The sequence below is a fragment of the Sus scrofa genome, chromosome 6 (genome assembly GCF_000003025.6).
Source record: "Sus scrofa isolate TJ Tabasco breed Duroc chromosome 6, Sscrofa11.1, whole genome shotgun sequence".
Taxonomy (NCBI): domain Eukaryota; kingdom Metazoa; phylum Chordata; class Mammalia; order Artiodactyla; family Suidae; genus Sus; species Sus scrofa.
Window position 1 is genome coordinate 19,728,038 of NC_010448.4, and position 24,366 is coordinate 19,752,403.

The following is a 24,366-nucleotide window of genomic DNA, read 5'->3' on the forward strand; positions in this document are numbered from 1 at the left end:
GCAGCTCACAACAACACCAGATCCTTAACCCACTGAGGGAGGCCAGGGATCGAACCCACATCCTCCTGGATACTAGTCAGGTTCTTAGCCCGCTGAGTCACAACGGGAACTCCCAGACATGCATGACTTGAAGGAACAACCCCTTCTCCAGAATATTCCATCCTGGAGAAGGGGGGGTTTTCCTTTATCTAGAAGCAACGTGACCTAATAGGCAAGGTCCGTTCCCTCTGCTCCTTACCTGTAAGCCATGGTCATGCCATTATCGCCGAGACCAGGACGCCTCCTGGGGAGGGGGCTTGGAGTTTGGCAAGAACAGCTCTGTTGGAGGTGCAGGGGCCAGGCCAGTGCCAGCCAGGGGCCTCCTTTTCGCCTGTGCTGGGGTCTCTCTCCCACAGTCCCCTCCAGCCCCTCCGCAGGGCCCAGCTGTGGGAGCTCAGTAACACCAGGGCTGGAACCGTGAACATGATGCCTCCCGGCCTGGCTCACTCTGTCCAGCTGTGTGAGCAGAGTCTTCCAAACGGGAGCCCCTGCAATAGTCTATGCCCTGGAATTTTCTGCTTGGTTCACCAATTTCTAGCAGTGGCTTTGGTGGAGAACAAGGCAGGCATTCAGTCTTTAGGCCAGCGGTTACAAGCCTTTGAGGACAGGCTCCTCAGCTTCCAGGAAGATGGCCCAGGTCACAAGCAGGGGGCCTTAAAATATCACCCGTTGAGGTTTCTACCCAGTGTTTCTCCTCTGTGGCTCATTCCGTCTTGAAAAGGATCAGAATTCTAGAGGGGGGCGGTGGGGGCAAAAATGAAATAAATTAAGCATCCGATATTCAAGTGGGAACAAGCTGTCCGAAACTGAACCTTAGATTTCATCCCCCCACCCCAGTTCTGCTCCCCCCGCCCCAGTCTTCCCTTCCCAGCTGATAACAAGTGCCTCCTTCCCTCGCCTCGAGGGGAAACTGCAGGTGTCTTGGGCTCTCACTCTTTTTCACACCCCACAGCCTCTCAGTCACAACCCCTGGCAGTTCCATCTTTAAATATCACCAAGAATCCGATCCCTTCTCCCCGCCTCTTCTGCGCCCACCCTCTCTATGGGGGATGGTGCAGTAGGCTCTGACCGGTCTCCCAGCTCCAGCCCTTAATTCGCTACTAACACGTCTCAACTCAGCATCAGAGTGGAGCGGTCAATCCTGTTGCAGATCAAAGTCAAATCAGGTGACTCTCTGGCTCAGAGCCTTTGGTGGCTCCCATAGGGCTCCAGGTAACAGCCACATCTTCCAGGGACCCTCGAGGGCTCTCACTACTCCCCACTCCTCCAGCCTGCTCCTGCAATCCGCCAGGCACCCCCGGGCCTTTGCACAGGCTGCTTCCTCTTTCTCCATGGAAATTATCTACATGGCTTCCTCCCTCCCGGCCTTCACAGCTGCTCAGATGTTTTTCCCTCAAGGAGGCTCACCAGGACCTCCCTGAAGATGACAGCCCATCCCTCCCCTTCCCCTCTGCCCCCCCCCCCCAGCTCCCCTGGCATCCCTTACCTGCTCTGGGTGCTTTTTTCTCCTTCCCAGCACCTAACCCCCCGACCTGCTAATGACGCCCTGATCGGCTGTGCCTAGGGCTCCTAATCGATTTTCCCCTGTGAGTGGGAGTAAGTCCTACACACGGAAGCTCCTTCTCAGCTTCGTTTGCCAGTAAATGGCAGGCAGCTGTAGGAGGCTGGCACATGCAAGGGGTTCAGGAAAGTTTGGTGAAACGAAGGGGAGGCCCCGCGAGGCAAGGAATTCCTGCCAAACAGAGATGAGAAAGAGAACAGAGGAAACTTTTGGGATGTTCTGCCCCTCTGGGAGGTGAGATGGTAAAAGGGAGTCGGGGCGGGGCTACAGGGACCAGTAGGCACCTCCCGCAGCCTCTAAGCCTAATGCCTACCCCACCCCAACAGAGAAGGGAGGCTGGGTGGAGGGGGAGTTCCATCCCTGCCAGGGAGGGAGGGGCCTAGAGGACGCCCACCCACGGGTCCTCAGCTGCCCTGAGAGCAGGGTGACCTGAAATCAGGCAGAGAGAAGCAGATGGAGCTGTAGGATGCCTCTTTCCCTACCTGTGGCCGTTCAGCTGCCTCCAATCTCAGCACTGGCTCTTGCAGGCACTCAGCTTTCTAAATAAAAATCGCGATTGCTGAAGGAAGCGAAGGACAGAGAGTGCGCCCAAGAGAAGCAGCTTCTCTAAGATGCTGGGGTGTCAGGGTTCTGCCAGCATACCTCACCCCCCAGGCCGAGAGAGGGGATGGCACCGCTCACCCCACACAAATGCAAATTCTTGTCCGATCCATCCTGGCCCCGACTCTCTAAAGAATCCGGTCACAGCCCGTCCTGCCTCCTCTCTCTCCCTCTCCATCTGGGTGTTAAGGAGAAAAGCAGATTAGCAAATGGTTGGTTCAAAGCCGCACCACCGGTCTGCATGTGTTCCATTCCAACAGGTCCAATTTCCTTCCCCAAGCAATCACTCAGGTGTTAGGTTTTAAGACACCTTCTACTTACATAAATTTTGTGACCTCGACTCTGGCCCGGGGTAACCCTTTTCTGAGCAAAACAAAGAAATGACCCATAAAAAGGAGCTTGTTTTCCTTTGTGATAACAAACGAAGTCCAGGCAGGTCAAACACACACAGGGCTGCCCGATTTGCTGTTATAAGCAGGGCAGGTGAGTGCTGGAAGGAGATGGGCAGGTGATATGGGTGAATAAGAGACAATTAAGATGTCTTTTTCAGGGTGGGGGATGGTGATAGCTTAGGAGTTGGGGATTAGCAGACGCAAGCTATTTTATACAGAAAATGGATAAGCAACAGGTCTTACTGTGCTCATACAGAACTATGTTCCATATCCTGTATAAACCACTGTGGAAAGGAGGGGAAAAAGACATTTTTCATCACCTTATTGTTCAAAAGTATACACTTTTCAATTAAGTCCCGATGCCAGAAGAGTCCTTTGAAAAACAATTTGTTAATACTCTGAAAAATTATTGTTGGGATATCTTTGTTGTTAATTTAAATTTTTATTATTTTTATTATTTTTTTTTTTTTAGGCCCACACCCGTGGCATATGGAGGTTCCCAGGCTAGGGGTCGCATTGCAGCTGTCGTCACTGACCTACACCACAGCCATAGCAACGCCAGATCCGAGCCACGTCTGCAACCTATAGCACCGCTCATAGCAACGCTGGATCCTTCACCCACTGATCGAGGCCAGGGATTGAACCCGAATCCTCATGGATACCAGTCAGATTTGTTTCCGCTGCACCCCAACGGGAACTCCTAATTGAAATTTTTAAGAAACATTTTTTAAGCTTTATTAAGTCATTACTTTACATCAAATGCTCTGAAATCACCAGGTATCTTGAGGTGTCTACTAAAACCGTAAACCCATATGACCCAGGCGGGTGTCCGGTTGTTATCATGATGCCCTTGGGAAGGAAGGAAGAGGTGGCCCAGAACAGCTGTTATTTGGTCATCGTTCTCTTTAGCATGAAGCTGGAAGGGAACAGGAGTGATTCGACTGTGGAAGGAGGACTGCACAGAGAGCTGAAACTCAGGACCAGCGTTAAGATGCCTCACGAATCTCATTTTCAGTTCTGTGTACCGACCTCTGAAGCGTCTCTAAACAGAAGCCCAAGGAAGAGCACATCGTGTGTTTGACAAAAAGATTTACTGTGACTTAGGACTTTCTGCTTGTGTTTCTCTCAGCGGGGCTTAAAGAAAAACTGCAGAGGTTTCCATACTTTTTCAAGGTGTTCCTATTAGAAGAAAAAAAATCTCAAGCATTTAGATTCTCTGAAGGCAAGGACCTCAAACCCTTGCTTCATTTTCAACAGGGAAATAATCACATAAAACCAAGCTTTGCGAGAAAATTCCTACAGTGATTGAACTTCCACTCTCTCTTCTCCCCTCAATGGAACATTAACCCCAGAATCCTAACAATATTCTTCCCTTGATGTCATGATCAGTAACCCACTTAGTACACGGGATTCGCAGAGAGGTTAGCAACAAGCTTTAGAGGTTTATACCTGGCCTGCTATTAGTCGGAAATTGGGCCCCACTGTTAGAAGCAAAACCTGGTTAACCAACTGAAGGTACTTACCATAACAGCTTCTGGGTAATCGGTGATCTCAGTAGAAAGGGTAAGTTGTAAAGAAGCCCAGCAATGAAACCCAGTTTTCACTTATCCATTTATTTCTTCTTTTTTTTTTTTTTTTGTCTTTTTTTTTTGCTATTTCTTGGGCAGCTCCCGAGGCATATGGAGATTCCCAGGCTAGGGGTGGAATTGGAGCGTAGCCACCAGCCTACGCCAGAGCCGCAGCAACGCGGGATCCGAGCCGCGTCTGCAACCTACACCACAGCTCATGGCAATGCCAGATTGTTAACCCACTGAGCAGGGTCAGGAATCGACCCGCAACCTCATGGTTCCTAGTCGGATTCGTTAACCACTGCGCCATGACGGGAACTCCTCCATTTATTTCTTACAGACCAGTTTGAGATGAATTACCTGGTTGATAACGACACTAGAACTTACACCAGATCAATTCGATCAACTGCTATGGGTGTGTGTCTGCAAAGGCACTTATTTTGTCCTTCCTGGTGGCATTATTTTAAAGCACTTAGTCAAGTGCTCAGTGGGTGCACAAGGGCACTTCCCCAAGAATCTGAAAGTCACTATTCGTCCTTAATTTTTTTTGACCACGCCCAGGGCATGTGGAAATTCCCAGGCCAGGAATCAAACCCACACCGGCCACAGCAGTAACCTGAGCCACTCCAGTGACAACGCCAGATCCTTAACCCACTGCACCACCAGGGAACCTCCGCTGCCCACCCCCTTTCAAAGTATATAATCTTTTTTATTTTATTTATTTATTTATTTTGTCTGTTTGCCTTTTTCTAGGGCCACTCCCATGGCATAGGGAGGTTCCCAGGCTAGGGGTCTAATTGGAGCTGTAGCTGCGGCCTACACCACAGCCACAGCAACCAATCCAGGCTTGATCCTGAGCCCGCATACAACCTTCCACTGAGCAAGGCCAGGGATCGAACCCGCAACCTCGTGGTTCCTAGTCGGATTTGTTAGCCATTGAGCCACGATGGGAACTCCAAATGTATAATCTTTTAAACTACAGAGTTAGTTTTTTAGGAAGGGGAGGACATAAACTCGCTGCTTTTAGAATAGATGTTGAGTAGAGGCGCTTAGGATGAGTGGTTAACATTCTTCTCAGCATGAGTTAAGCTTCAAAGCATTTCCAGTGGTTCCCTCTGGTTTGTAATGGGAAGTTTCTGAAGGAGGAAATTTTATGAAGGGACAGAGAAACTACTTTTCCTCTGCCACTTAGTAGTGGATATCTACTAAGAGTAACAAGTGCTCTGTGAAAATACTTGGACAAACCTGAGATATGTGACTCCTTAAAGACTGTCACCCACAGTGCTGGGTGCTCAGCAGGATTTGTTCAATTTAGAAATTCATGTGCTTCCGTTGTGGCAAATTTTCTGGGTTATTTCTTTTAATTAATTATTTTTTAGAGCTGCTCCCATGGCATATGGAAATTCCTGAAGCTAGGGGTTGAATCAGAGCTGTAGCTGCTGGCTTACATCACAGCCAGATCTGAGCCACATCTTTGGCCTACACCACCGCTCATGGCAGCACCAGATCCTTAACCCACTGAGTAAGGCCAGGGATCGAACCTGCATCCTCATGGATGCCAGTGGGGTTCTTAAACCACTGAAAAAGGAACTCCATTCTTGGGTTATTTCTTTGCTATTTTCCTCCTCTCCTATTTTTCTTAGTTCTCTCTGGAATTCCTTTGGGTCTGGTTTTTTGCTTTTGTTTCTTGTTTTTTTTGAACTGCTGATTTGAATCTACCTTTCTTATTTTTTCATCTACTTTTGTTCTAGCTCCTGAGAAGCTTCCTCAGCTTTATCTTCCGACCTGCTACTGATTTCCCCCTTGACATTATATTTTTAATTCCCCAGAGGTTTTTATCAGTTTTAAATATTCCTTTATTATATAACATTTCAAGAATGCATTTGCATCTCATCTCTCTGGAACCATTAATTATAAAGTTCATTTTTTTTCTTTCTTCTGCTGCCTCAATTGTCTGTTTTCTCTCTTTTTCTCCTGTTTGTTTGGTCTTGGTATCCACGTTTCAGTTAGACTTCCTGCTAGATTATTCTTGACTTTCTGTTTCTATTTAAGGATGAGGCATTACAAAGTTGATTGCAAACTGCTGTGTGGAAAGAGGTTGTGATTAGAGGACTTCCTGTACAGGGGACAGAGTGGGGACCAGGCCCTTTCAGGAGGGCCTCCACTGTCACTGTCATAGGTCCTTTCTCTTGAGCTGGTCAATTTCCCTGGAAGCGAATAGTCCCACCTCCTGCCAGGGCTGAGTATAATCCCTGATGCCGATATTCTGAGACCTAAACGGGAAAGGCGGCCAGACCTGTCATTGTTCAGGGTTCCCTTGATCTCTGTTTTGGGTTTGATGACTCATCAGCCCACCCCTCTCTGCCAGGTGTTTCCAAGTCCAGCTTCTTTGACCTCTTTTGTCTGCTGTTGTTTCCTCTTTTCATCCTTATGAGTTTTTACTTTTTTAATCCTTTCCACTCATTTCATTTGGGTTCAAGAAGGGATGACAATCAATGCACATGCTCCAGCCTCCACACGTCACTAGACGTCCTCCCCATTCACATTTAGGAGGGTCAGCGCAAAGCACATTCATACGAGGAGCAATAATTGTTCTGTAAGCGCCACTGAGCCCAACTGGAGAAGAGAAAAAGAAAGCACACGGAGAAAAGATTTCTGGGAGTTCCCTTCACGGCTCGGCAGTTAATGAACCAGACTAGGATCCATGAGGTTGCGGGTTCGATCCCTGGCCTTGCTCAGTGGGTTAAGGATCTGGCGTTGCCGTGAGCTGTGGTGTAGGTCGCAGACGCGGCTCGGATCCCGTGTTGCTGTGGCTCTGGCGCAGCCCAGCGGCTACAGCTCCAATTCAACCCCTAGCCTGGGAACCTCTATATGCCACAGGTGTGGCCCTAAAAAGCAAAAAAAAAAAAAAAAAAAGATTTCTGAAGTGGTGGAACAGCACATTGGAAGTGGCAAGGACAGTGGTCCAAGCAGCGGGCACTTCCAGTGACACTCATGCCATGTTCACGGCAGCATCGAGGGTCAGGAGGGCAGAATGGTGCATGTGACCCAAAAAACCTTTCCTGCAAGTAAAATATTTTCAAGCGCAGGGAGTAGGCAAACTGGTCAGTGATGTGTTTAGAGTCTCAAAGACTGACGATGAGCTTCTGGGTACAAATCCTGGCAGAGGGGCTTCCTCATGGCAGCTGGTGCCTGAGAGCTTTTCTGATCCACACACGGCAGCTCCTTCCCCCCTTTCAGCTCCAGCGCCCCTCAGCGCTCTGTCTAAACTAAGTGCTTATTACATGGACACGTGAATAATGCAAGAGCCCATAACCCGAGCTGCAGCTGCCTCACTTGTAATGGGGAGAGTCAACACGGCAGAGCTGCACGGAGGCCCATCACGTGCTGGCACAGAGTGCGGGGGGCAGGGGGGTGCTGCCAAGGAGGAGAGCCGAGCAGAGCTTTCCTGGCAAGGGAAGATCCCAGGGGATTAGAGACAAAATATAAAAATGCCTGGCACGTGGTAAGTCTCCATAAATGGGAGCTTTTATTGCCTCTTAAAGAAAACCCTAAACCTGAAACCTATATAAACAAAGAAACGATCATATGCTTCAAATTTTTCAAGGCTCCTCCTTCCACCCAGGTCTTTGCTGCACCTTCCTCCATCTAGGGCCCCCCAGGCACATATGTCAAACAGGATTCAATTCACAGAATGTTCAATCTGGGGAGCCAAGAGGTCTTAAGTGTAACAATAAAGTTATTAGTGCTTGAGGAGGACCAAAGGAAAATCAGATGATTCCGGACTTGAATTTTTTTTTTTCTTGTCTTTTTAGGGCCACACCCACAGCATATGGAAGTTCCCAGGCAAGGGGTTGAATTGGAGCTACAGCTGCCAGCCTACACCACAGTCACAGCAACGCCAGATCTGAGCCTCCTCTGCAAACTACACCACAACTCACAGAAACACGGGATCCCTAACCCACTGAGCAAGGCCAGGAATTGAACCTGCATCCTCATGGATGCTAATCAGATTCATTAACTGCAGAGCTATGAAGGGAACTCCTGGACTTGGATTTTTTTTTTTTTTTTTTTTTTTTTGTCTTTTTTGCCATTTCTTGGGCCGCTCCTGCGGCATATGGAGGTTCCCAGGCTAGGGGTCCAATCGGAGCTGTCGCCGCTGGCCTACGCTGGAGCCACAGCAACTCGTGATCTGAGCCGTGTCTGCAACCTGCACCACAGCTCACGGCAATGCCAGATCCTTAACCCACTGAGCAAGGCGAGGGATCGAACCCGCAACCTCATGTTTCCTAGTGGGATTCGTTAACCCCTGCGCCACAATGGGAACTCCTGGACTTGGAAATTTTTAAAAAGACAAGGCCCTCCAGGGGAAAGTGGCAGCTTGGGGCTTACCCAGAGCAGCCCCCCCACCCCCCCCCAAGTCTGCCTTGCAGCTACCAAGAAAGGCACAGCCGCCTCCCACAGCAGGCCCCTTCAGGCTGGTCTTGGTACAGATGACAGGTCAGGAGAGAGGTAATGGCCTCACCCATCATCAGTGATGGCAGCCCAGAGAAAAGTCATCTGCTGGAAACAGCATTTGGGCAGATGAAAGGAAAACCTCAGTGGCATGAAGCAGTAAAGCAGGAGGACGGCCCTGGTGGCAGGAGGCCTGCTCTCTTCCTAATTTCAATCTGGGGGAGGGGAGTGGGGAGGGGTGTTCATAATCCCTTTAAGTCAGGTGGGAGGGTTGCTCTACGAGGAGGATTTTTCTGTGCTACAACTTGGAATGCCTTCTAACGGCATCGTAAGAATAATTTCAGAAATGCTATCCAAGTGATATATGCATTTAATTAAAACCATTTCTTCAAGGCTTTATAAGGAATTCGAGCACCCGAGTTGTAACACCCCTGCAAGGGTATGGGTTGCGGGGCCCAGTCACTGTTTTTCAACAAGTCTGATGGTTCCATTCCTAAAATCTGCCTCCCACACGCCTTCCCCTCCCAGCCCCCACTGCCACCCCCAACTAGCTCGGCTCGGCGACATCAGCCTCCAACGCCGAGGCTTCCATGCCTCTGGGCCTCCGTGCCCCTGCCAGGCTGCTCTTTCTGGAAAGCAGATCTGCCCAGGCCATTCTCTGAGGGCTGCTCCTTCCCGGGCCGTCCCACCACATAAAGCAAATTCCTGAGTGTAACACCTCAGATGAAGCCTTCAGAGTCCAGCCCCTTCCTTCCAGGATTGCCAGCTGTCCCTCTGCCCTGTGCCCTTGGGGCGTCGGCCACAAAGCATCATCTCCTCCTTCACCTGCTCGTCTCTGCCTTGAAGGCCCTTCCTTCCATTTCCCAGCCTCCAAGACCCTCTGTGTCCTTCAGACTCTCGTGTTACCTCACTGAAATCTTCCAATTCCTCCTGCAGCTGTTTGCACATTCCTCTAAGAGACCAGAGGGTACTATCATCACCCTATCAATGCATCTTTGATTTAGGGTGTGGTTTTTTTTGAATTTCTGTATTCCCTAAGAGAATGTGAATTCCTAGGCTCCTTGTCTGATTTTTGTTTTAATTATTCCCAGTGCCTGGCACTGTGCAAAAAAGTATTCGAGAGCTGTTTCTGACATAAACAAATGAATGAATAAATGAATGGTACCTGGTGAATGCTATCCTGTGGGTGCCGGAGTGCTCTTTGCAAAACAGATCTGACCCCGTAACTCCCCGCTCTCTTTTCCTTCTCAGGCTCCTTCTCAAGTGATGAGGTTACAGTGGGAGCTACTAACACACAGGAGGAGAAGGAGAAGCCCAGAAGTCTGTTGGACTCTGACAAATTATTTTCACTGAGTTTCTGTTTCATCGTTTGTAAAGCAACAGTGCTGCTCAGATTGGCTTTGAAGGGATCTTCCAGTTCTCAGGTTCCAGCCCTCACAACTCCAACAGCGATGTCCCCTGAATCTCCAGCAGCTATAATGCGAGCCGTAGCGCCCCCTAGTGATGACAGACGCAGCAGCAGCAGCAGCGAGCAGAAAGGCGGGCCGTGGGGAGGGTAGGCAGCAGCAAAGCCCAGGCTTAATTATGAAGCAGCAAGAAATGAGGTCAACTGTGAAGTTACATCAGGAGGCCTAACTTCAGTGACTTAAGTCCTTTATCCTGGTGATGGAATAACTAATTAACCTCAGAACCCTTGTGAAGCAGCCAATTAGGATGTCTGAAACATGAAGATGGCAACAAAACAATTCTTGCGCCCGCCTGTGCTTTTATCAATTTACTGCTGGTGATCCTAATTAAATTTTTACCTTGGGAAGACGGGTACTAGCAAAGCATCTGTGACATAGACTTCTAATAACCCAGTAAAACCACACAAAGTATTTATATACAAGGTGTATGTTTTAAAATTTCTTTTTTTACTTTCATCAGTGTATAAAAAGAAATGTTCAAAATAAACCCAAATATTGACAATTCACACTACAGAAAATACTAGGGACAATTCTGAGAGAAGAAGCAAAACTCTGGTGTCTAACTCATGCGCACGTGTAAGTTCCATTAAAACATCCCGACCTGGAGTTCCCACTGTGGCTCAGTGGTAACGAATCCATCTAGTATCCATGAGCACGCAGGTTCAATCCCTGACCTCACTCAGTGGGTCAAGAATCCGGCATGGCCATGAGCTGAGGTAATAGGTCACAGACAAGGCTTGGATCCCACTTTGCTATGGCTGTGGTGTAGAACAGCAGCCGCAGCTCCCATTTGACCCCTCGCCTGGAAATTTCCATATGCCACACACAGAAAAAAAAACAAAAAACAAAGTACTGACCTAAAAATTTTATTCACCTGATATTTAATTTCTAAATTACTCTCTAGTTGCCAAAAACAAGAATCAACCGACCAACTGAACACATTAAAAAAAAAATTCTTTTAATTAAATACATACTGAAGTAGAAGGACCCTGAGTCTTTGCTCTAATCTGTCCCCAGGGCCATGATCCTGAGATGACTTCCTGGGCAAAGCAAACATTTTAAATGATGGGCATTTTACAGACACTTAAGTATAGAAGGGCCCTTGAGTGGGGAGGGGACCAAAGCAGTCCTACACCTAAGCCATCTCCAAAGGAAGATCCCACTGTAATACATAATTATATTTCCAAATAATAATAACCTATATCTGCAGTGCACATGACTTTATAGACCTGTTCTTACACATCCTACGTCACTGAGGTCTGATAGAATCTGGGTAACTGTTGACGCATACGTCACATGTGCAGGGGTTATTGTTGCATGAGCCCAGAAATGCACATAGTAAGACACTGAAGCTGGACCATTATTTTCCACACACGGCCCTTCAGTGCCTTTATTTTCCAAACCCCAAAATAAGGCCACTTGCGTTGACAAGAATGTATGTGCCGCGAAGAGACAGAGAGGAAACAGGGGCCGCCAGTTCATATCACCTGCAGATTGTTTCTTTCTTGGGAAATTTATTTATTTATTTGCACCCACGGCACATGCAGGTTCCAAGGCTAGGGATCGAATCAGAGCTCTAGCCGCCAGCCTGGGCCACAGCCACAGCCACGTCTGATCTGAGCCGCATCTGTGACCTGCACCACAGCTCACGGCCACGCCGCATCCTTAGGCCCCGCAACCTCATGGTTCCCAGTTGGATTCATTTCCGCTGCGCCACGGTGGGAACTCTTCTTGGGAAACTTATCATCTAGAGGTGTTTGGGCTCGAGGGAGAGATGAGATGGCAGAGTAGAAAGGCCTTGGGCGCTCCTCCACCCACAAGATCTCCAAAATCATAACTAACTGCTCAACAGCCATCAGTGAAACAGACTGGAACCTACCAAGAAAGATGGTCTACACCCAAAGAAAAGAGGAAATCGCGAGCCAGGAGGAGGGGGTGCACTCGTGATATAATCCAATCCCATACCCCCCAGGTGACCCACAACCTGGAGAATGCTTCTATTGCACAAGTCCCCCCATGAGAGTGAGAGTTCTGAGCCCCACATCAGGCTCCCCTGCCTGGGGGTCTGGCATTGGGAGGAGGAGCCCCCAGAGCATTTGGCTTTGAAGGCCAGTGGGGCTTGATCACGGGAGCTCCACAGGACCTGCGGAAAAATCCACCCTTGGAGAGGGAACACGAGGCTCCGCTCCCACGGGGTCCCGGCGCAAAAGCAGCGACTCCATAGGAGCCTGGGCGACTTACTTGCTGATCTTGGAGGGTCTCCTCGGCGGCGGAGGGTGGCTGCAGCTCTCTCTTGGGACATAAAAGCTGGTGGCAAACATATCCAGAAGTGTTCATCTGAAGGCTGACATCTTGCTTGGGACAAGAAGAGCTGGCCCCACCCAACAGCCTGGGGGCTCCAGGGCTGGGATGCTTCAGGCCAAACAATCCACAGGGAACACCGTCCCACCCATCAACAGAGAAGCTGCCTAAAGCCTCTCTCAGCCCACAGCCACCTCTAGACACGCCCCTGCCCACCAGAGGGGCCCTTCCCACCAGGAACCCTGCACCAGCCTCTCACCCACCGGGGGGACAGACAAGGGAAGGAAGCAAACTAGGTCCTGCAGCCTGTAGACCTGAGTCTGCAAACAGGTCAGAACCTACTCTGGGACCAGCTGGTCCCTGGCCCTTGGGGGGGTGTGAGGGGAACGTCCTGCTGGGACACACAGGATGTCCCCTACAGAAGCCACTCCTCCAAGGTTGAGAAACATGACTAAGCCACGGTATTCATAAAAACACACACAGAAATTTAAACAAAATGAGACGACAAAGGAAAATGTCCCAGATAAAGAAACAAGACAAAAGCCCAGGAGGGTAAATGGAGATGGGCAATCTCCCCAAGAAGATTTCCAAGTAATGATGGGTCGTAAAGCTCATCCAAGAACTCAGGAAAAGAATAGAGGCACATGAGTTCCCACTGTGGCTTAGCAGGTTAAGAACCTGACTGGGATCCATGAGGATGCGGCTTTGATCCCTGGCCTCGCTCAGTGGGTTAAAGGATGTGGCACTGCCATGAGCTGTGGTGGAGGTCAGAGAAGTGGCTTGAATCTGGCCTGGCTGTGGCTGTGGTGTAGGCCGGCAGCTACCGCTCCGATGCAATCCCTAGCCTGGGAACTTCCATATGCCACTTGCGGAGCCCTTAAAAAAAAGACACCTCCCCCCACCCCCAGAAAAAAAGAATGGAGACACAAAGTGAGAAGTTATAAGACATTCTTAACCAGGAATAAGTGTTTGAAAAAGGCAGAAGCTACGGAAGGAGAACGAGTTGGTCTCTTTACGACCGGAATCAGAATCCAATGGGTAGGCCTCAGAGACAGCCTCGAAGGAAAATGCCTTGCTGGGTGCAGGTGATTCAGGCATTAACAACAGAAAAGAATGTAGCGAGTTATGGGTGATGGATTTATGAGGCGGGTCTGTGCCTGACTCTTCTATTTTACCTGCCATCAAATATATACCTTAACCTGTCAGCCTCCTAGATGTACCTCTTTTATGCCTGATACAGTTACATAAAGGATGAAACGTCTTACGTAGATCAGCCACATTGATCTGACACATTCAGAGAGTTTTAAACATACAGAGTTGAAAACAATAAAATAAATATTCCAGAAATATATATAAATATATATAACAAATAAAATAATATAAATATTCCAGAAAAAATAAAATAAAAATTCCAGAAATAAAAATTGTAAATTCTCATAATGCTTAAACAGGTAACCAACGCCCTTCGGGGAGAAGGTCCATTCGCCCCACAAAGTCATCAGCGTCATGGTAAAAGCCGAACAAGGAAATCACCTGCAATTAATTTCATGGTCCCTTAAGCCATATTAGGTTATTGGAACAATTACCTTCTGAACTGGCACATGCTGAAATGTAAATGTTCCTTACTTTTCACCCCCCTCCGTTTTTTTTCCTTCCATCCTGAAATTCCATTTGGAAATTGCATATCATAGATGTCACAGTCATTACCTCTTCTTTGTTGCTAAGTGTGCTTTGCTTAGAGGTTTTTATGAGTTATTTTTCCTGTAATGAATACTCAGCAATTCAAGCCTGTCTTTTCAGCTTGCAGCACGTAAGTGTCCCTTGATTAATGGACCTGTCAACTCAACGAGCTGATATCATACAACAAAGGCTCAGCTGAAACATGCCACGTCTGATCCTGGCTGTCCAAGCACTTCTGGTTTACAGGCTTTGTGTTTTTACCAGATGTACCTAGTATTACATTTGGGCTTTGTTAATAACAAAGAAAGTTGCATTCAAGTAGATCATTGAATTGTTTAATTCAATCAAAAAAATTATTTTGTTCAAATTACGTGCTTCATATGATGAAGGGTTTTTCCCTTGCTATTATTTCACCAGCATCAGCTGAACTGCTACCTAGCCATTTAAATCAATGTCTAGATCGATATAAACAACATTAATGGTTTTTTTTTTTTTCTCAATTCCTTCTGGAGATAAAGCCTTGCAAGAGTAGAATTATTTGAGAGGGAAAGAAAAAAATAAGCCGTTAAACTAAAATATTTTGCTTTAGTAAGTCAAAGGCATAGAATCAGTTATAAGTTAAGGCTGTAGGCTGAGGTAGCCAATTCTGCTTGTGCTTTTATGTTGTCAGATTCCATTTCAATGGAAGAATCTGAAGCTTCAGATTATAAATGAGCAGAATTATGGGCTGTTCCAAGCTTCTAGATAGACAATATTCTTGCAAAATTACATAACTGGTGGAGGAGGGGAGAAAAAAATGTCAAGGGAATTATAAAGGCGAGTGTCCCACAGCTCTAGAACAATGGACCACCTCAAAGAATGTATTCCACAGGGAGTTCCCTTTGTGGCTCAGCAGTAACAAACCAAGCAGTATCCATGAGGTTGCAGGTTCGATCCCTGACCTTGCTCAGTGGGTTAAGGATCCAGCGTTGCCATGAGCTGTGGTGTAAGTCGCAGACGCGGCTCGGATCTGGCGTTGTTGTGGCTGTGGGCTAGGCTGGCAGCGGTAGCTCTGATTCACCCCCTAGCCTGGGAACCTCCACATGCCACGGGTGTGGCCCTAAAAAGACCAAAAACAAAATGTATTTCACAATGTGAGTAAAGGAAAGTAACAAATGCCCGGCTGGGGCTCAAATGAAAGAAGAAAAGCAAAAAGCCCTTCTTTCAGTGCCTGGGGTGGGGGGCAGATATATATAAAATGCAGACCTCCAAGGACACAAGAACTGGAGTATGGGTACAGGCATACATAATTTCCATAGCCATAAAAATCTAAAATGTTAGAAAATAATAAGAAAGGGAACATAAATCTAGAGCCGAAATAGCTGGATACAGCGTGCAACAGAGAGGAAGCAGAAGGTGGCCTTGGCACGGCTGGCACACGAGGATGAGAAGGCTGAGATGAAGCAGGGGCATCCAGGTCACGCAAACATCGAACCTGAGCAACATCAAGGCTAAAGGTCAAACACCCAATAAAGAACCAGTGACAACACAGGAGGCACTGTGGGGACCATTCTCAAGCATTCTAATGGCAATTAAGGACAGCAGTCCCATGCTAAGGATGAGCAAGAGAACACTCAGCTGAGCACAATACAAGGAAAGTTCTTGGAAGATCCCGCAAATATGCTGCTTACTAATACGTGGGATAAAAAGAGATTTAAGCAAGCTTTCAGCAGAAACCAAAATTTGTGATGAAGCAGAACATTAAAGAAAAACGCGTGAAGTTTCTCCTGCTGTCCTGTCCCTCGTTTGGTTAACATGTTTCTAAAAGAGTCATTGCCTCTTCTGGTAGATCGTCTACCAACAGCAAAAAGAAACAGCGTCAGAAAACAACTCCAAATCCCCACGCAAACATAGCTTCGAGGACGGGTGGTTAGCTGTGTCACTCGAGGTCTCTTGCTGGCTAATAAATTAAGAGAAATACTTCTTTTCTTTCATATGAGCAGTCTCATGCAGGCACGGTAGGGTCCTGCTCTTAAAAGTGGGTGGGTGCCCTTTGATTTCTTTCTAAACAAGCCTGAGAAATGCTCTGATTCAACAAACATGAGTCTTTGTTTCAGGTGATTGTTTTCAGGGTCATTACTCATGTCTGGAAGAATCACCCCAGATTGCCATGGATAGTTCAGATCTGAATCATACAAAATTTCTAATCTCCTTTTTTAGTCTTCAAAACCTTCTTTTCCACAGTCATCATGTCATGATCCTAAGGATTAATTTTTAAAAGGATCTACCTACATCCTCAGGTCTATCCTTTCAAGCAAATTTATTTATTTTTTTATTTGTCTTTTTTTTTTAGAGCCCCACCCATGGCATATGGAGGTTCCCAGGCTAGGGGTCCAATTGGAGCTATAGCCACCAGCCTATGCCAGAGCCACAGCAACACGGGATCTGAGCTGCATATGTGACCTACACCACAGCTCACCAAAACTCAGGATCCTTAACCCACTGAGCAAAGCCGGGGATCAAACCCAAGTCCTCATGGATGCTATTCAGGTTGTTAACCACTGAGCCACTGTGGGAACTCCTCAAGCAAATTTAGATTTGCAAAATATTTTTTTGGCCCAAACTTTCGTGGCTCTTACTCCTTCCTGGCAGCTTTCTTTCTGTGAGAGTGCTGTTTACTACAAATCTGCCAAAAGTCAGAGTTCCCCCATAGCTCTGTGAGTTTAGGAGCCGGTGTTATCACTGCAGTGGCTCGGGTCACTGCTGTGGCACAGGTTCAGTCCCTGGTCTCGGGCGGGGGAACTTCCACATGCCTCAGTCACAGTCAAAGAAAAAAAAAAAAAAGCCAAAAGTCATCCAATAATATCCTCCATGGACGTGAGATCAATCTGATTTTAAAAGCTTTTTACTTATTTTAGGCGGATAATTTGCAAGTTTTCAGTATGATCTGAATTATTCCTTTGGACTTGTCTGGGAATATTTCAAATTCTTGTTTGCCCTTTCTTTAAGGAGCAAAACCACTTCAGGATTCAGAAATCCAGAAAGGTAAAAGGTGGGGCGGACCATCCGCTGTCTACAAGCACGCTCCGTGAGGACAAGAAACTTCCCTGCATTTCTCAGGACTCCGGGAAAAGCCCCGGCCTCCTGAGATGCTCCACATACCATGTTAATTACATCTGCAGCTATTTGCCTGGTTAATTGCTTTCCTGAAAGGACGATAAAGTGCCTCTTATCTCAGGGAGAGGGTCAAAGCGCTCCAGCTGGGCCTCGGTCTCTAGGTTAAGCCCCAAGGTGCCCAAAGACTCCAGCACCGTCTCCCTAGGTATTTCCTTCGAAAGGGGTGACATTCTGGAACTGGCAGGCTGTATTAGACAGTAAAAGCAGAGACGTGAGGGCTGTCTAGCTCCTGGAGAAACTATTTACAAGCCAAAGCGCTGGACTTAGGTTTCAGGCCCATTTAAGTTTTAGGGAGGGAGGGGGACAGTTACCGCTTATGCTCCACTCCCCTCCCCCACCCCTTTTTTTTTAAGCAAAGAAACATCGTTTTCCCTTGTGTCTCACCTGTGGGATGTCCAGTGACTTGCACAGGACAACTGATCCCCAGCCGGAGGTGAGGCCTGGAGGAAAGGGGGGGCAATGCACTTATTGTTTAGTTTCAGGTAATTGACAAGAAATCTGGCTCTGACCCACAGCACCTCATATGCGCATTCAGAAGAAAATGAGTAACATCGACTATTAGAAACCCAGCAAGCACTGGCAAATGGTTACCAAACTGGGACGGGTCCTTTCCCTCCTCCTCCACCAGTCCTGACCTGCGCTGGAGAAGGGAGGGACTGAGATACCCAATCAAGAGCCCAGCCCTGCCTTTCCAAGCTGGGAGCTGCCAGACAGACGCCTCAGGGCCAAGGTCAGCAGCAGAGGCCATGGCCCTTGCTGCATAGTTCGGGCCATGTAGGTGTCTGCCAAGTGGAGCTGGCAGATAAAATTCAAGACACCTAGGTAAATGTGAACTTTGGATAAACAAATAATTTTTTAGTATAAGTCTATCCCAAATATTGCATGGGCCACAATTACACTTAAAAAAAAAAAACAATAACCAACCAACCAACAAACAAAAAAACCCTCCTCCAGTCATTATTTAGCTGAAATTAATTTTTTTTTTTTTTTGTCTTTTTTAGGGCTGCCCTGCGGCATATGGAGGTTCCCAGGCTGGGGGTCCAATCGGAGCTACAGCTGCCAGCCTACTCCACAGCAACAGCAATGCCAGATCCAAGCCACATCTGCGACCTACCCCACAGCTCACAGCAACACTGAATCCTTAACCCACTGAGCAAGGCTAGGGATCGAACCTGCAACTTCATGGTTCCTAGGTGGATTCATTTCTGCTGCGCCACGATGGGAACTCCTGAAATTAAAACTTAATGGAGCACCTGTAATTTCATGTGCACTCTATGATGGCAACACCTCATACCCACTGAAAGGATAAAATAAGGATTTCACTGGTGGCCTAGCAGTTAAGGACTCTGGTGTGGCTGCTGCTGTGGCTTGGGCGTTGGGCTGAAGCCTGTAGCACAAGGCCCTGGGCTTGCTCAGTGTCAAGATTGAAGAGCCCAGAATCAGCAACAGAGACGTCAGTGGTTTAATGGATTGGGGGAGCTTACCTGTCTGAATCCAGGTCCCCACTGTGTGTGCAGCGGCGGGTGGGCAGGACATGGCAGCAGTCTTCACAGGGGATGGGCAGGGGAGGGAATTGCCACTTATAGGGGGAATTAAGTCTGATTGGCTCATGAGTTACCAGGGAAACCAGCAAGGAACACCCCCTGCCCCTCCCCGACTCTTTGATAAACTCTAAGGAGCTGGGGCCCTGGCAAGTAGGCAGGAAGGTCATTCCTGTGCCTGGGGTGTAGGCAACGCAGGCCCTGGTCGAGCAGGGGATGTTCAGAGACCAAGGGAACAGCTACCTTGAATGGTCTGACCATACACTCGGGTTACTGCTGTGGCTCGAGTTCGATCCCAGGCTTAGGAACGTCTACATGCCAAGGGCATAGCCAAAAAAAAAAAAAGGATAAAATAAAAAAGCCACTCTCAGGTTCTTTCTGAAGGAATGTTAGAGGAGCCTGTGCTCAGATACGGAATCCAGGAAATGTTGACATCGGTAATGGATGTGTTATGGAGTGAACGTGTCCCCTCTAAGTTCATATGCTGAAGCCCTAACCTCCAGAGTGGCTGATTTGGAGATGACTTTCTCTAAGGAAATAATTAAGGTTCAATGAAGTCATAAGAGTGGTGCCCCGATACCAGAGGATTAGCGACCTTGTAAGAAGAGACCTCGCAGCGTGGGCTCCCTCTCCACACACACCAGAGAAAAGCCCTGTGTGGACACAGGGAGAAGGCGGCCTTCCGCCAGCCAGGCAGAGAGTCCTCACACAGGAACCAAACCCTGATCTCGGACTTCCAAACTCCAGAACTGTGAGAAAGCAAGTTTCTTGTTACGGCAGCCCTGCAGGCTAAGATAATACGGTTGCGATTAGCTTATGAGGCCTCCGCTAAATCTCCTTACAGCCTTGAAAGGATTGTTTTACTCTTCCCAGCTTAGAGACGGAACTCCTGAGGCCTGGAAAGTGACTAGAACAGTGCTTGGCACATAGAATTTTTTAAATGTTCATCGAATGAATGAAAGCTACCCAGAGGAGGTCACACTGCAGGTTTGTGGCAGAGGTTGGATGGTGGCTTCAGGGGTCTTTTCTCTTGGCTGTTTCTGTCTCTCCCAGGGTGCTGACTCCCCGAGGGTGAATCTATTTTCAGATAGAAGGACAGGCTATATAATTTGTGGGGCCCAGTGAAAATAAAAATGTGAGAACCTTGTTTACAAATTATGAATTTTAAGATGGGGGAATTTCCATCCTGGCTCAGCAGAAATGAACCCAACTAGTATCCACGAGGACATGAGTTCAATCCCTGGCCTCACTCAGTGGGTTAAAGATCGGGGTTGCTGTGGCTGTGGTGTAGGCCAGTGGCTATGGCTCTGACTCAACTCCCAGCCTGGGAACTTCCATATGCTGCGGGTGTGGTCCTAAAAAGGCCAAAAAAAAAAAAAAAAAAAAGAATTAAAATGGGAGTTCCTATTGGCTCAGCCGGTTAAGGACCCAGCATTGTCTCTGTGAAGATTGCAGTTTGATCCCTGGCCTCACTCAGTGAGTTAAGGATCCGGCGTTGCTGTAAGCTGTAGCGTAGGTTGCAGAGGCAGCTCCCATCCCATGTTGCTGTGGCTATGGTGTAGGCTGGCAATTTCAGCTCTGATTCAATTGCTAGCCCAGGAACTTCCATATGTTGCAAGTGCAGCTGTAAAAAGAAAAGAACTTAAAAATGGTGACAGGGCCACGTGTGATTTCACGTGTGTGACTTCATGAGTCACACACCCATCAAGCCTGCCCTGGGCCTAGCCCCGATGGATTGACTGCCACAGGAGAGGAAGCCTTAGTTGGGTGTTTTAGGGTCTGTTTTTGTATGAAGTTGGATTAAAGACATCCATGGATGGTGGGGAGAGCTGTGATTTATGTTGTAATAATTCACATTGGTCCAGGCCTTTGTACAAACTCTCAGTTAAAGAGCAAAGAAAGAGGTGATCGCATTCCTTCTGTGTGTAAACCCCGGGCAGAGGCAGAGTTCAGAGAAGACAGAGTTCTGAGGGGGCTTCTGTTCTACTCCAACAGTGGCCGAGTAGGGGGTGGCATGCTGGCTTTATTCCACGTGCCCATTCAGACTGGCAATGCCAGTCTAGTGTTTGATCATCTCGATGGCCCTTTAATGGTGCAGTGTATTATCTCCATGAGGAACTTGGTCTCAGATGTCGAGGTTACCCATGGTAGACAGTCAAGCTGGGACTGGAAGCTAAGCCAATCCACAGCCACTCGGAAGTGGCGGCATTAGGACAAGTCTGATGAGGTTGGGGAAACTGTAGGCAGTGGGCTTGGAAAAGCCAGACACAAAAGAGCTGTTTTGTTTTGTGTTTTGCTTTTTGGGGTCATACCTGTGGCATATGGAAGTTCCCAGTCTAGGGGTCCAATTGGAGCTGCAGCTGCCAGCCAATGCCACAGCCACACAGAATCTGAGCCACACCTGCAACCTACACCACAGTCCACAGCAACCTCAGATCCTTAACCCACTGAGCAAGGGCAGGGATCAAACCTGCATCCTCATGGATACTAGTCAGGTTCATAACCTGCTGAGCCACAACAGGAACTCCTAAAAGGTCTGTTTTTGAGGGACTTAGACTCCTAGGGGCAGGTTGCTAAGGAACGTTACAGGGCTAAGGTATCACTCCAGCAATAGGAATACAGGATGGATTCTGGCCCCAAGGATGTCAATAGGAGACCAGCTAGTGAGCCTGAGCCAGAAAATAAAACTCTGTTTTTCTCACAAAAGGGTCTGTTATGCTTGGTCAGTTTTTGAAATGAAGCCACAAGCCAGGAATCTTTGTCTAAATACTTTTAATTAAAATGCATTATATGAGGATGAAAGCCAGAGTGCACACAGAGTATTGATGTTTACTAAGAAAACAGATGAAAATATTCCAGGTAGCTGAATACATTTGGATAATGAAATGTAAAACAGCTTCTTGCTTTTAATTTTATTGAAAATATTTATGTAGTTAAAAAAATAACTTGCTGTTCATTTTCTACCCCAATGCAGGACGTGTTGAGACATTTTAATTAGCAGAGATTCAACATATACAAACAAAAGTCCTGTTTCAGCTGCAGAATGGTAATATGCCTGACCTGTACCATCCATATCTTGGCCATCAACCAGTTCCATTCCATTGGAGAATAGTGTCAGCCTCACATTCAATTTCTCTAGTACCTAAAGTTTGTGGAGTGTCCAGTTTTATGAGATTTCTCAGGGAAATGAAGACACTGATCATCTCATTTCAAAATCAATTTTCTTTCTAGGGCAGTTCTTGGGAACTTCAAGAATCTCTCACTTCATATAATAAGCAGTACACATTCAAGGGTTGACATCTAAAAGAATACGTATATTCATGTAAAAAAGATTTCTTACTAAGTAGGAGCTCACAGTGAAATTGTCCTTGAAACATTCTGCCATCCACTGAAGGGCAATATGTTTCCTTTTTGATACATCTAAAATACTTGCTAGAGATGGAAGCATATTCTATGCTTGGATCATAGAATATACACTGCAAATATGACACTGAGGAATGGGGAAAAAAATTAGCCCAAACCTCCAGACTTCTATTTAAAAACTGTGTTTACCAGTGAAATTATGTCTGTACAATTTTTTTTTTTTTTGTCGTCTTTTCTAGGGCCGCACCCACAGCATGTGGAGGTTCCCGGGCTAAGGGTCAAATCGGAGCTGTAGCTGCCATCCTACGCCAGAGCCACAGCAGCACGGGATCTGAGCCACATCTGCAACCTACACCACAGCTCACGGCGATACAGATCTTAACCCACTGAGCGAGGCCAGGGATAGAACCCGCATCCTCATGGTTCCTAGTTGGATTCATTAATCACTGAGCCACGACAGGAACTCCTATATAGTATTTTTTAGCTGCAGCATTAACAGCATAACATTGGAAATAGTACCACTGTCTATCAATGGGAAATGGTTAAATGTTATGATATGTCCATACAATGGACTAGACTGCAGTCATGAAAAAATAAGCTTGCCCTTTATGTGCTGATAGGAAACAATCTCCCAAATAAATCAAGTGAAAAATAACAGCAGCTCTAATATGTTGCCATTGGTGAAAAGGAAGGAAGGAAGGGGGGGGAGGAAGGAAACAAAAATAAATTTACATATTTCCTTATGGGAGCTTAAAAATGTCTCTGAAAGAATAAACAAGAAACTGATAACCATGGTTGCTTCCAGGAAGAGAACCAGGAAGGTTGGGCATCTGGAGTAAGAAGGAGAATATTTCTTTCTTTTTTTTTTTTTTTTTTTTTTTTGACTGCACCTGCAGCATGTGGAAGTTCCTGGGCCAAGGATGGAACGGGCACGGGCATCACAGTTGCGACCCGCACCACAGCTGTGGCAACACTGGGTCCTTAACCTGCTGTGCCACAAGGTAACTTCTGGGCGAAGTTTTAGTAGATGTTCTTTTGTACACATGTAAATATGTTATTATCTTTACAAAGAATGAAAACTTCTTCAAAGGGTAAAATAATAACACTGCTCGCCACTATATTCAATATGATCACATGACATGTCATAGACTAGATGAATCTGTTTGCTACCCTGGGATTTGGAAATGCTTAGACCAGCCTGGAAATTCCCATTTGGTTACTTTTTTCCATGGGAGAAATGAAGGTGCTGCTTTTAGTTGGATGGGAAAAAAAAAAAACAAAGAAACAAAAAAACAAAAAACCATTCCTTTACTGACCTTCAAAGTCCCCTTTAGCAGTTGACCATGTTCCCATAATTTTGTATAAAATGGACAGGACCTATTGGAATGCCAGATCTTTTGTGTTCATTGTTGCTGATGGAAACAAATGGTCCAATACAGCTTTTTGTTTTTAATCACCTGCTCCCCCAAGAGCCATTCTGTGTGCAAATACAATCCTCTCAATAAATATTCATTTGATGGAGTGATTCTTTTCCTTTTTTTTAAACCATAAAAGCAAAATGACTGGAGTTCCCATTGTAGCTCATCCGGTTACAAACCCAGCTAGCATCCATGAGGACACTGGGTTCAATCCCTGGCCTCACTCAGTGGGTTAAGGATCTGGCATTGCTGTGAGCTGTGGTGTAGGTTGCAAACACAACTCAGATCTGGTGTTGCTGTGGCTGTGGTGTAGGCCGGCAGCTGCAGCTCCAGTTCACCCCCTAGCCTGGGCACTTCCATATGCTGCAGGTGCAGCCCTAAAAAAAGCAAAATAAAAATAAAAGCAATATGACAATCTAAAGAAACCTCAGAAACTTCAGTGGTATTAGCCATGAGATTCCATCTTCCAGGCTTAATGGAAGTTGCTGCTATCATTTCTACAGCAAGGGTGTCAAAAGCAAGTAATAGATTAACCCCTGCTGAGGAGGACTGGGTAACTGGCAAGGGGGCTGCTGGCCAGTAAGCCATTTCCACCGGATCTGTTCTGGGATAACAGCATCTCTGGGAACGGAATATAGTCTGGGGGAGACAAGCGCTAACTATCCTAAGAAGCATCACAGTCCTAATGTGACTGCCCAGCAAAGAGAAGCAGCATGGGTCAGAGGTGCCATCGCTCCCACTTAGTCAAAGGAACAGCATAAGTGCCCTCCCTTCTGCCAGAAATGTTTTGCAGTCTTGTAACGTGGGAGACAAATTGCTGAGGGCA

The 24,366-nt window shown here is 47.0% G+C and overlaps 1 long non-coding RNA gene across 1 annotated transcript; it reads right to left on the reverse strand.

The window, feature by feature from the left end:
- LOC106510488 lies at window positions 243-2,742 on the reverse strand. The gene is made up of 3 exons (XR_001309013.2): window positions 2,522-2,742; window positions 2,083-2,378; window positions 243-770 (listed from the first exon to the last, which is right to left on the reverse strand). It is a non-coding gene; the product is annotated as an uncharacterized LOC106510488 (long non-coding RNA).